Here is a 9,698-nt window from a genome sequence, read left to right on the forward strand (position 1 = left end):
TCATAGAGTAGAAAAAGTTTATTTGGGGGCTCATGGTTTCAGGGGTTCCACAGACAGCAGGCTCCATTCCTCGGGGCTCAAGGTGAGGCAGAACATCATGGCGGAAGAGGGTGGTGGAGGGAAGCAGCTCACATGATGAGGAGGAAACAGAGAGAGATCGCCACTCACCCGATACAAATATATACCCCAAAGTCAAGCCCCCAATGTCCCACCTCTCCCAGCCACACCCTACCACTTCACATATCCCTCAGTTAATCCCTATCAGGGGATGATGAATTCACCAATTGGGTTAAGGCTCTCATTGTCTCACACATGAGCTTTTGGGGAACACCTCACATCCAAACCATAATAACTATTCTCTCATCCCTCGTTCTGCTCACTTTCACTGCCCAAGTCTCTGATTCCAGACATGGCCCAGGGCATTTGCATACGTTGTTCCCCCTATTGGCTTAAGCATTCCTTCCTTCCCTGACATATCAAATTGGAGAGCGCTCCAATGCACACCCACCTGGCACCAGCCCCGCCCCCCCCAGCACATCTCACAACTGCATTGTACATTTATTTGTGAGATCCTTAAATTAAGGATGTGGTGGAGAATTTTTTTTTTTTTTTTTGGCATTACTGTGCATTGAACCCAGGGCCTCACCAATGCTTGACAAGTGCTCTATTGCTAAGCTACACCCTTAGGATACCTACATTTTTTCTTTCTTTTTTAAGACAGGATTTTGTTAAATTGCCCAGGCTGGCCTTGAACATTTTGCCTCAGCCTCCTAAATTGCTGGGATTACAGGTGTGTACCATTGAATTATTATTATTATTATTATTATTATTATTATTATTATTATTATTATTTTGGTACCAGAGATTGAACCCAGTAGCATTAACCACTGAGCCGCATCCCCAGCCCTTTTTATTTTTTATTTTGAGACAGGATCTTGCTAAGTTCCTTAACCTTGCTAAGTTGCTGAGGCTGGCTTTGAATTTGTGATCCTCCTGCATCCGCCTCCTGAGCGGCTAGGATTACCCAGCTAGGCAGTGAATTATTTATGATCAGAAATCAGTTGCTTTTTGCTCACTATTATGTCTTCCCCAACCCCAGCAAAGGGCCTGACAAATAAAAGACGCTCAATATTGGTATCAAATGTGGGAAGTGAATGGCAGGATGGAAGATGATCCAAATTTCTGTGTCACAGGTTTTAAGAGATCCAAAAAATGTATTTCTTAAAACCATGTGTCACCAAGGAAGTACTGTCACAAAACACTGAACCCCATTTAATCTTAGCCACAGCTCCCCGAGCCAAGCTTCAAAGACAAGCATCATTTGGAAAATAAAATGACAGAACTAATATAACGAGCCATATCCTGTTGAGAGTTATTTTGGGAGGTGCCGACAAAAGGAGAGTTGTATGCTGCCTTCTCAATGCTTGGACAGGGACCCACAGTTGGAGGCCTCTCCTTCACAGCAACAATGTTCTAAAAGAAGAGTCAGGTCAAATGGTACCAGCAACTCCTCTTGACTGGGGCCTCTCTGTCCATAACCAATATCTGTTTCTAAATCTAGAAGGGGACATTGACCTCGAGTTTGGTTCCCATTGTTCGTAGGCCTGTTGGAGCCGCCCCTTCTCCAGGCCTCTGACGAAAGTCAAAGCTGGTGATCCTGAGCATAGAGGTTTCCAGACTAAGCTGAAATGCACAGCAGATGAAGTGGATTTCCAAAACAAAGAAGAATCCGTATAAGGCGTGGTGGGCCTTAGATTTCAGATTCTAGATGAATAGAAACGGATACATCTAGGGTATTTATATTTGAAAGACGGGAAGCAAATATTTTAAAACTATAAACTAGCTCTAAGTTCCCTCTTTATCTGTCCTCGGCTATAAAAATGTCCTTTCCTGGGCTGGGGATACAGCTCAGTTGATAGAGTGCTTGCCTTGCATGCACAAGGCCCTGGGTTCAATCCCCAGCACCACAAAATAGTCCCTTCTTGAGAGGTAGAGGGTTCCAATGGCTTGAGCACTAAACTGCTGGAGAGTGCATTGTTATGTACTGATCTCTCACCCTGCCACAAAAGCCCCTGAGGAGGTACCTGCCTGACCCATTTATTATCACTCAATAAACCAGCTGTGTTTCCTGGACCCAAAGCTGCATGAAACTTTTTTTTTTTTAAATGAAACATCTACTATATATTTTTTTAATATTTATTTTTTAGTTGTACACAATATTTTTATGTGGTGTTGAGGATCGAACCCAGAGCCTCACGCATGCCAGGCAAACGCTCTACCGCTGAGCCACAACCTCAGCCCCTGCATGAAACTTTGATGTTTGGCTTTAAGCATCCTTCCTTCCCCTCCAAAAAACCTCATTTTCATTCCATCCAGCAGCCAGCTGCAAGTGTCCCTGGGCATCTTGTGGCTACTAGGAACACCCAGGAAACAGACTTGAGCTCTGGGACCCCCACTTTACCCAAATGTGAAAGGCAGAGGACCATAGGGAAGGCTTTATAAAACACATGCCAAATCCCAGTTGGTGTCCAGTAAATGTTAACTCCATATGTGAAAGACTTCCTCCACAATGTCAAAACTTCCAGTGTTTGGGTGATCTGCTGTCAAGTGGGCAGGAAATCATCTGAGAATCTAATTTACACAGTAGTGTGAACAACTAAAATGGATTTCCTATCAGCTTCTCAGTGTATATGGTAGCACTTTCATATACTTTTTTTTTTTCCATTACTGGGAATCAAATCCAGAGACTCACATGTGCTACGCAAGTGCTGTACCACTGAGCTACATTCCCAGCCCTTTTTATTTTTTATTTTATTGTGTATGTGGTATTGGGGATCAAACCCAGGGTGAGCTTTACCACTGAACCACATTCCCAGCCCTATTTTGTATTTTATTTAGAGACAGGGTCTCACTGAGTTGCTTAGTGCCTTGCTTTTGCTGAGGCTGGCTTTGAACTTGCCATCCTCCTGTCTCAGCCTCCCAAGCCACTGGTATTATAAGCGTGACCACTTCGACCAGCCCCCAGCCCTTTTAATTTTTTATTTTAAGACAGAGACTTGTTAAATTGCTAAGGCTGGCTACAAATTTACATTCCTCCCGCCTCAACCTCCTCAGTAGCTGGGATTGCAGGCAAGCATCTATGGCTACATGTAAAAAAGAAAAAAGAAAAAGAAAAGACAAAAATTATAGAAATTATTAACATAGAAATATTAGTGGCTACCAGGGGTAGGGATGAAGGGGTATGATAATATAATGGCAACGTGAAGGCTCCGTGTGGTGATGGCAATGATATTGTGGTCTGACTTGATGTGTGACTGGTTGTGATATTTGACTGTTGTTTCAGTTACCACTGAGGGAACCTGACGGAGTACACATTATGACTTTGGCTTATTTTTTATAACTGCATGTGAATATACGTTCCTATCAAATAGTCAGAAAATAAAACACAGTTGGTGCTGGGGTTGTGGCTCAGCGGTAGAGCACTCACCTAGCACGTGCGAGGCCCTGGGTTTGATCCTCAGCATCATATAAAAATAAATAAATAAAATAAAGATATTGAATCCAACTACAACTAAAATATAAATATTAAAATAAATAAATAAAACACATTTGTGGGGACAGGGGAGACATTTACAGAAGTAAATCCCCAGTGCAGTATCTAAACACCAGTGACACATAGCCTGAGCCCAGATCCTGACGTCTGGGTTCAGACCCTGCTTTCCTCACCTGATTCCCAACAAGAGACCTTAGGAGAGCATTTATCTCTTCTGCACCTAGTTTTCCTTATCCTTAAAAAGGGTTTGATACTATTAGTACCATATCCCATGGGATGGTTGGTGGGCTAACTGAATTACCATAATACATGGGATGTATTTAGAACAGTGCCTGCTACATAGTAAGTGCTCAATAAATATTAGCTGTTATTAATGATGATGGCATTTTGAACAGAAGGTGGGATTCTTAGGTGGTTGATTCTTTCCCCAAGCCCAAGCCCAATGCTCCCTTACCAGATGGCCTTGTGCTTACAGGGAGGGAGAATCATCTGCTGTGCTTGGAGTGTCAGGGCCAAACTGAATGAGAAGACCCCGCAACGTTTAACAAGGAGAGAATAGGTGCCAGAAGAAAAAGTATTATTGCCATCAGAAAAAAGAGGGAAGAGGAATTAGATGACCTCCTTAGTCAAAGGGAACTTAGAAGAAAAGTAGGAAATAATTTTCCAGAGTTCCTCATACCACTGATACCTGACATTTGCATCCCAGGCCACACAGAGCTCTTCTGTATCCTTTAAGCTCTTTTATGTTGGGTTTACTTCACCACCAGCTCCCATCCCCCACTCAAGATTCCCACCCTGCCCACCCTGTCCTGCCCTGTCTAATGGCTAAAGACCACATTGAGCAGAAAGGGAGGAGAAGCAAAAGAAAAAGAAGCACGTTGTTTAGAGGGATTGATTGATTTTTGTACTGGGGATTAAATCCAGAGATGCTCTACCACTGACCCACACCCCCAGCCCTTTTTTATATTTTGAGACAGGGTCTCACTAAGTTACTGAGGTTGCCCTCCAATTTGTGATCCTCCTGCCTCAGCCTCCTCAGTCACTGGGATTACAGGCACACATTACCACACCTGGCTAGAATTTTAGAAGTTCTTTTTTTGTGTGTGTATGGTGTTGGGGACTGAATCCAGGGCCCGTGCATGAGTGGCAAGCTCTCTACCTATATTCCCAGCTATATTTCAGGCTCTAGAATCTTAGAAGTTCTTTTTTTTTTTTTTCAAGGTCAGAGTAGAAATTAGAAGTTTATTAAAGGACAGCAGAAAAGACTTCTCCCGGAGGAAGAAGGGGACCCAAGAGGTGGAATCCCTAGAATCTTAGAAGTTCTATCAACAGAAGTTTTGTATATTTTTGGTGTATTTGTTTGTTAGGGATATAATAACAAAGTACCACAGGCTGGGTGGCTTGAAGAATATAAATTTTTCTTCTCAGTATGTGGAGCCTGGAAATCCAAGATCAAGGTGTCAGCAGGGTTGGTTTCTTCTGGGGCCTCTCTCCTGGGCTTGGATATGGCTGTCTTCATGTGGTTTTCCCTGCATGCCTGTCTGTGTACCTTAAGAAGGGACAACTCCTCTTTTTATAAGGACACCAGTCACATTGGGTTAGGACCTATCCTGATAGCCTCACAGTAACTTAATTACCTCTGTAAAGATAGTCACATTCTGAGGTACAGGGGGTAGGTCAACTTTCAAACTTCAGAGGGATATAATTTAGCCCTTAATAATTGGTTAGGTTAATTCCTATTTTTTTTTTTTTTTTTTTTGGCACCAGGGATTGAACTCAGGGATGCCTAACCACCAAGCCACATCCGGAGCCCTTTTTAGATTTTATTTAGAGACAGGATCTCACTGAGTTGCTTAGGGCCTCGCTAAGTTGCTGAGGCTGGCTTTGAACTTGCAATCCTCTTGCCTCAGCCTATTTTATGGTTTTTTGATGATTATTTTGAATGTTCTCATGTATTTTTAATTGCATTCTAAAGTGGATTATTGCTAACATAATTGTATAGTTCTTGTTTTGGTATTGGGAATTGAACCCAGGGGCGCTTAACTACTAAGCCCCATCCCCATCCTTTTTTTTTATTTTTTATTTTGAGACAGAGTCTCGCTAAATTGCTTAAGGGTTTGCTAAGTTGCTGAGGCTGGCTTTAAACTTGTACTCCTCCTGCTTCACCCTCCCAAGCCATTGGGATTACAGGCATGGGGCCACTATGCCTGGCAACATAGTTGTTTTAGTCAGTATTTGCACCACTATGACCAAAATAATCACCAAGAACAACTTAGAGGAGCAACAGTTTATTTGGGGCTCATGGTTTCAGAGGCTTCAGTCCACAGATGGCAGACTCCATTGCTCTGGGCCTAAAGTGAGGCAGCACATCATGGGGGGAGGCCAAGGAAAGATGCTCAGCTCATGGTGGAGTCAGGAAGCAGAGAAAGAGAGAGAGGAAGGGGAAGGAGCCACAGAGACGCTGAACCCTTCCAAGGCATGCCCCAGGGAGCCCCTCCTCCAGCCACGACCCACCTGACCGCAGTTACCACCCAGTCAGTCCATTCAAACTAGGATGGACTGATGAGGTCATCACAGCTTTCATAATCTAATCATTCTACCTCTGACTATTCCTGCATTAACAGAAAATTTAGGGGGACACCTCAGATCCCCGTTATAACATTAGTCAAATACTTTTGATTTTTATGCATTGACCAGCAACCTTCCTGAACTCATTTCTTAGATTTAATTCTTTGTTTCTTGTCTCCTTTATCACTCAACAATTAACATTTAGCTCATTCATGTCACATTACCATCTGACATTCCCTACCTTAACTAGCTTTGTCTCCCAAGGACCACCATTTCCTACAGGAGTCTCTTTTCCTTTTTTAAAGTTAGATTTCATAGACAACTATATGTAGCAGAATCTAGAGAGAAATACAAAGTCAACCAAGACACATTTTGCTTTTTAAGATGAAAGAGACTCAAATGGCCATCAGACAAAAGGCATTTGGTAAGGAAGTAATTGAGGATGAAACGGAGAAAGGGGGTGATTTGGCACATTGGAAATTTGAATGAGATTGTGGCAGAGACGTCAGGATTTGTCTTGGCCAGGAGGATAGAAGAAAGCAAAGGTGGGTGGGCATGTATATAAGACAGTAGGTCGGGGTACAGAGATAGGTCACAGGATCTCCTGTCTGATGGTTTCACCTGTAGACATCTGTGGTAAGCCACAGGAGTATGGGTGAAAGGAGAGGTTGGGATATGGATGAAGACTGAAGAATCACAAAGGTTTGTTGTAGTCACACTGAATTTTTGTATTTTTCTGTCATCCTTCCATGATTAGTCATACATGTTTAACTTGAGGAATATACTATATCTTGCTTTTATCTCCATGAAAACTGGGAACAAAAGATCTTGGCCAAGAAGTTACTTAAGTCCCTTCCAGAAAGTTTAGGAGTTAAAGACAGTATCCATTAACAGACACAAATACAGCTTTCTTATTCCTCGTAGCTTGCTGCCTCTGGGAGATTGAGCTTAACTTTGGGAGGGGAATGTGAAGTCTGGGTATTTGCCTGTCTAGCAGGTCCCAAATCCACCCACTGTGATTGTGGGGAGGATGACTACTCATGCTGCAGCTTACGGGAAAACCCAAAAGTCAGCCCAGCTTAGAGAGATGATGCCAACACCCACACGCCCATTCCCTTCACCTTGGGCACAGAATGAGACCCGGGGAACAAATCGCATGCCCCTGTTGCAAGGATAATGAGATACATGCATCACAGCTGGATTCTACCTGAAGTTTGGAGCTCAGGATCAAGGGCCAGCCTAGTTCAGTCCAAGTTGCACTCCATCTATAGACCTGTGTGCATGAAAATAAAGGATTGTTGTTTGAAGCACTGACCTTCAGGATAATTGTTAACATAACTATGAGAACAGCTGACAAACACACCACTTTATATCAAAGGAAGCACACTCAAGAAAAGGAGGTGAAGAGCAGAGACTGATATATTTTTAGTTACATAGCAGTGAGTTTCTCTGCTTTATCAGGTAAGATTAATCCATTCACTTGTTTATTTATTCATTCACTCTAAGGCATCTAATGAACTATGTTTCAGATCTTGGGGATAAAACATTGAAACAGGTAGAAGTTCTTCCATATGGAGCTCAACTTCCAGTACGTGAGAGACATTAGCTATATTATATTAGCTATAGGTGTATGTGAGCAAAGGAAATGGTTTTAGAATTTCTTGACTTTGCCAGGCATGGTGATGCAGGCCTATAATCCCTGCGACTAGGGAGGCTGAGGCAGGAGGATCTCAAATTCAAGGCCAGCCTCAGCAATTTAGGAAGGTCCTAACCAACTCAAGCGAGAACCCTGTCTCAAAATAAAATATGAAAAGGGCTGGGGATGTGGCTCAGTGGTTAAGTGCCCCTGGGTTCAATGCTTAGTACCCAGGGAAGGGGTGGGGGCAAGGGATGTCCTGCCCTTGTGTAGAGGACCCAATTGCATTGCTTTACCTCCTACTACACAGGCTGTTGATCATGTATACAATTCCCTTCCCCAGGTCCCTTTCAAAAGGGGTGATGTGCCCTGAGTGCCTATTTGACAAGCACTAAAACCACATTGTGCTTAACAATTACCCAATCTTTAGAGTGGATAATAGCATTCCTATTGCAGACATGAGGAAACCAAGAGGAGGAGGTGGAGCAATTTGTCCATGGTTACACAGCTGGGAAAGACCTGGATTTGAACCCAGGTGTGTATGTCGACAAAGCCCTCATTCTCTGAACCATAATGCTTCTCACAAGCTTGGCATTGCCCGGGAAGGTTCTAGGCTAAAGGAAAGTATTCTTGCTGAATGTGGTGGTCACACCTCTAGTTCCAGTTACTTGGGAGGCTGAGGCAGGAGGATCAATTGAGCCCAGGAGTTTGAAGCCAGCCTGGGAAATAAGGCAAGACCCTGACTCAAAAAGAAACGAAAAAAATCCGTAATGTCAGCTAATATTATGCTGAAATCAAAATGGTGGTCTCTAAGACTACATCTTTTCCTACTAAATAAATCTGTTTTTTTTTCTTTCTTTTCTTTTTTTTCTGGAATCATATTCCATAAACATTTATAGCTTAAACCAACTAGAAATTCCTCAAATAGCTACATATGTCAGAACATTCAATCCTGGTTAGCTCTTCAAATTTCTTATCCAAAATCAAGTCCCAAACCCACTCCAAAAAAATAAAAAAGAGCCAGAAACAGTGGCACATGGCTACAGTCTCAGCAACTTCAGAGGCTGAGGCAGGAGGATCGCAAGTTCAAGGCCAGTCTCAGCTATGGAGGTCCTGCGCAATTTAGAGAGAACCAGTCTCAAAATAAAAGCTAAAAACAAAGGCTCAGTGGTAAAAGTGCCTCTGGATTCAATTTCCAGTAACAAAAATATTTAAAAATTAAAAATATATAAATAAAATACAGTTGTCATACCCACAGCACAAAACAACTGTTCACATGAGAATAGTAATTCTAGAAGTTGGGTTGTGTGAGGTGGCACACACTTATAATCTCAGCCACTGGGTGGGCTGAAATAGGAGAATTACAAATTTGAGGCCAGACTCAGCAATTTAGCAAGACCCTCCCTCCAAAGAAAAAAGAAAAAAAATATGGGTATATAGGTCAGTGGTAAACGCCCCTGGGTTCAACTCCCAGTAACAATAATAGTAATAACAACAACAATAACAATAATAATACTTTTTCAAATAAAATTAAAAGGGCTAGGGATATGACTCAGTGTCAAAGCGCCCCTGGGTTCAATCCCCAGTGCCCTCATCAATATTCCCTTAGAAGTCAACATAAATAATCAAAAGTTAAAGGTGGTAATTCCACCAACTCTGGAGGCTGGGGCAGGAGAATCACAAGTCTGAGGCAGCATCAGCCACTTAGTGAGGCCCTAAGCAACTCAGTGAAACCCTGTCTCTAAATAAAATATTAAAAAGAGCTGGGGATGGGGCTCAGTGGTTAAGTGCCCCAGATTCAATCCCTGATAATATATATATATATATATATATATATATATATATATATGGAAGTATTTAGGTTGAGCTGTCAAATTATTTGCTACTTACTTTCAAAAGGTTTGCCACAAATATTTAAGTGTAAGGATGGGGCAAGTGTTG

Source organism: Marmota marmota, unplaced genomic scaffold (assembly GCF_001458135.2).
Source record: "Marmota marmota marmota unplaced genomic scaffold, marMar, whole genome shotgun sequence".
Taxonomy (NCBI): domain Eukaryota; kingdom Metazoa; phylum Chordata; class Mammalia; order Rodentia; family Sciuridae; genus Marmota; species Marmota marmota.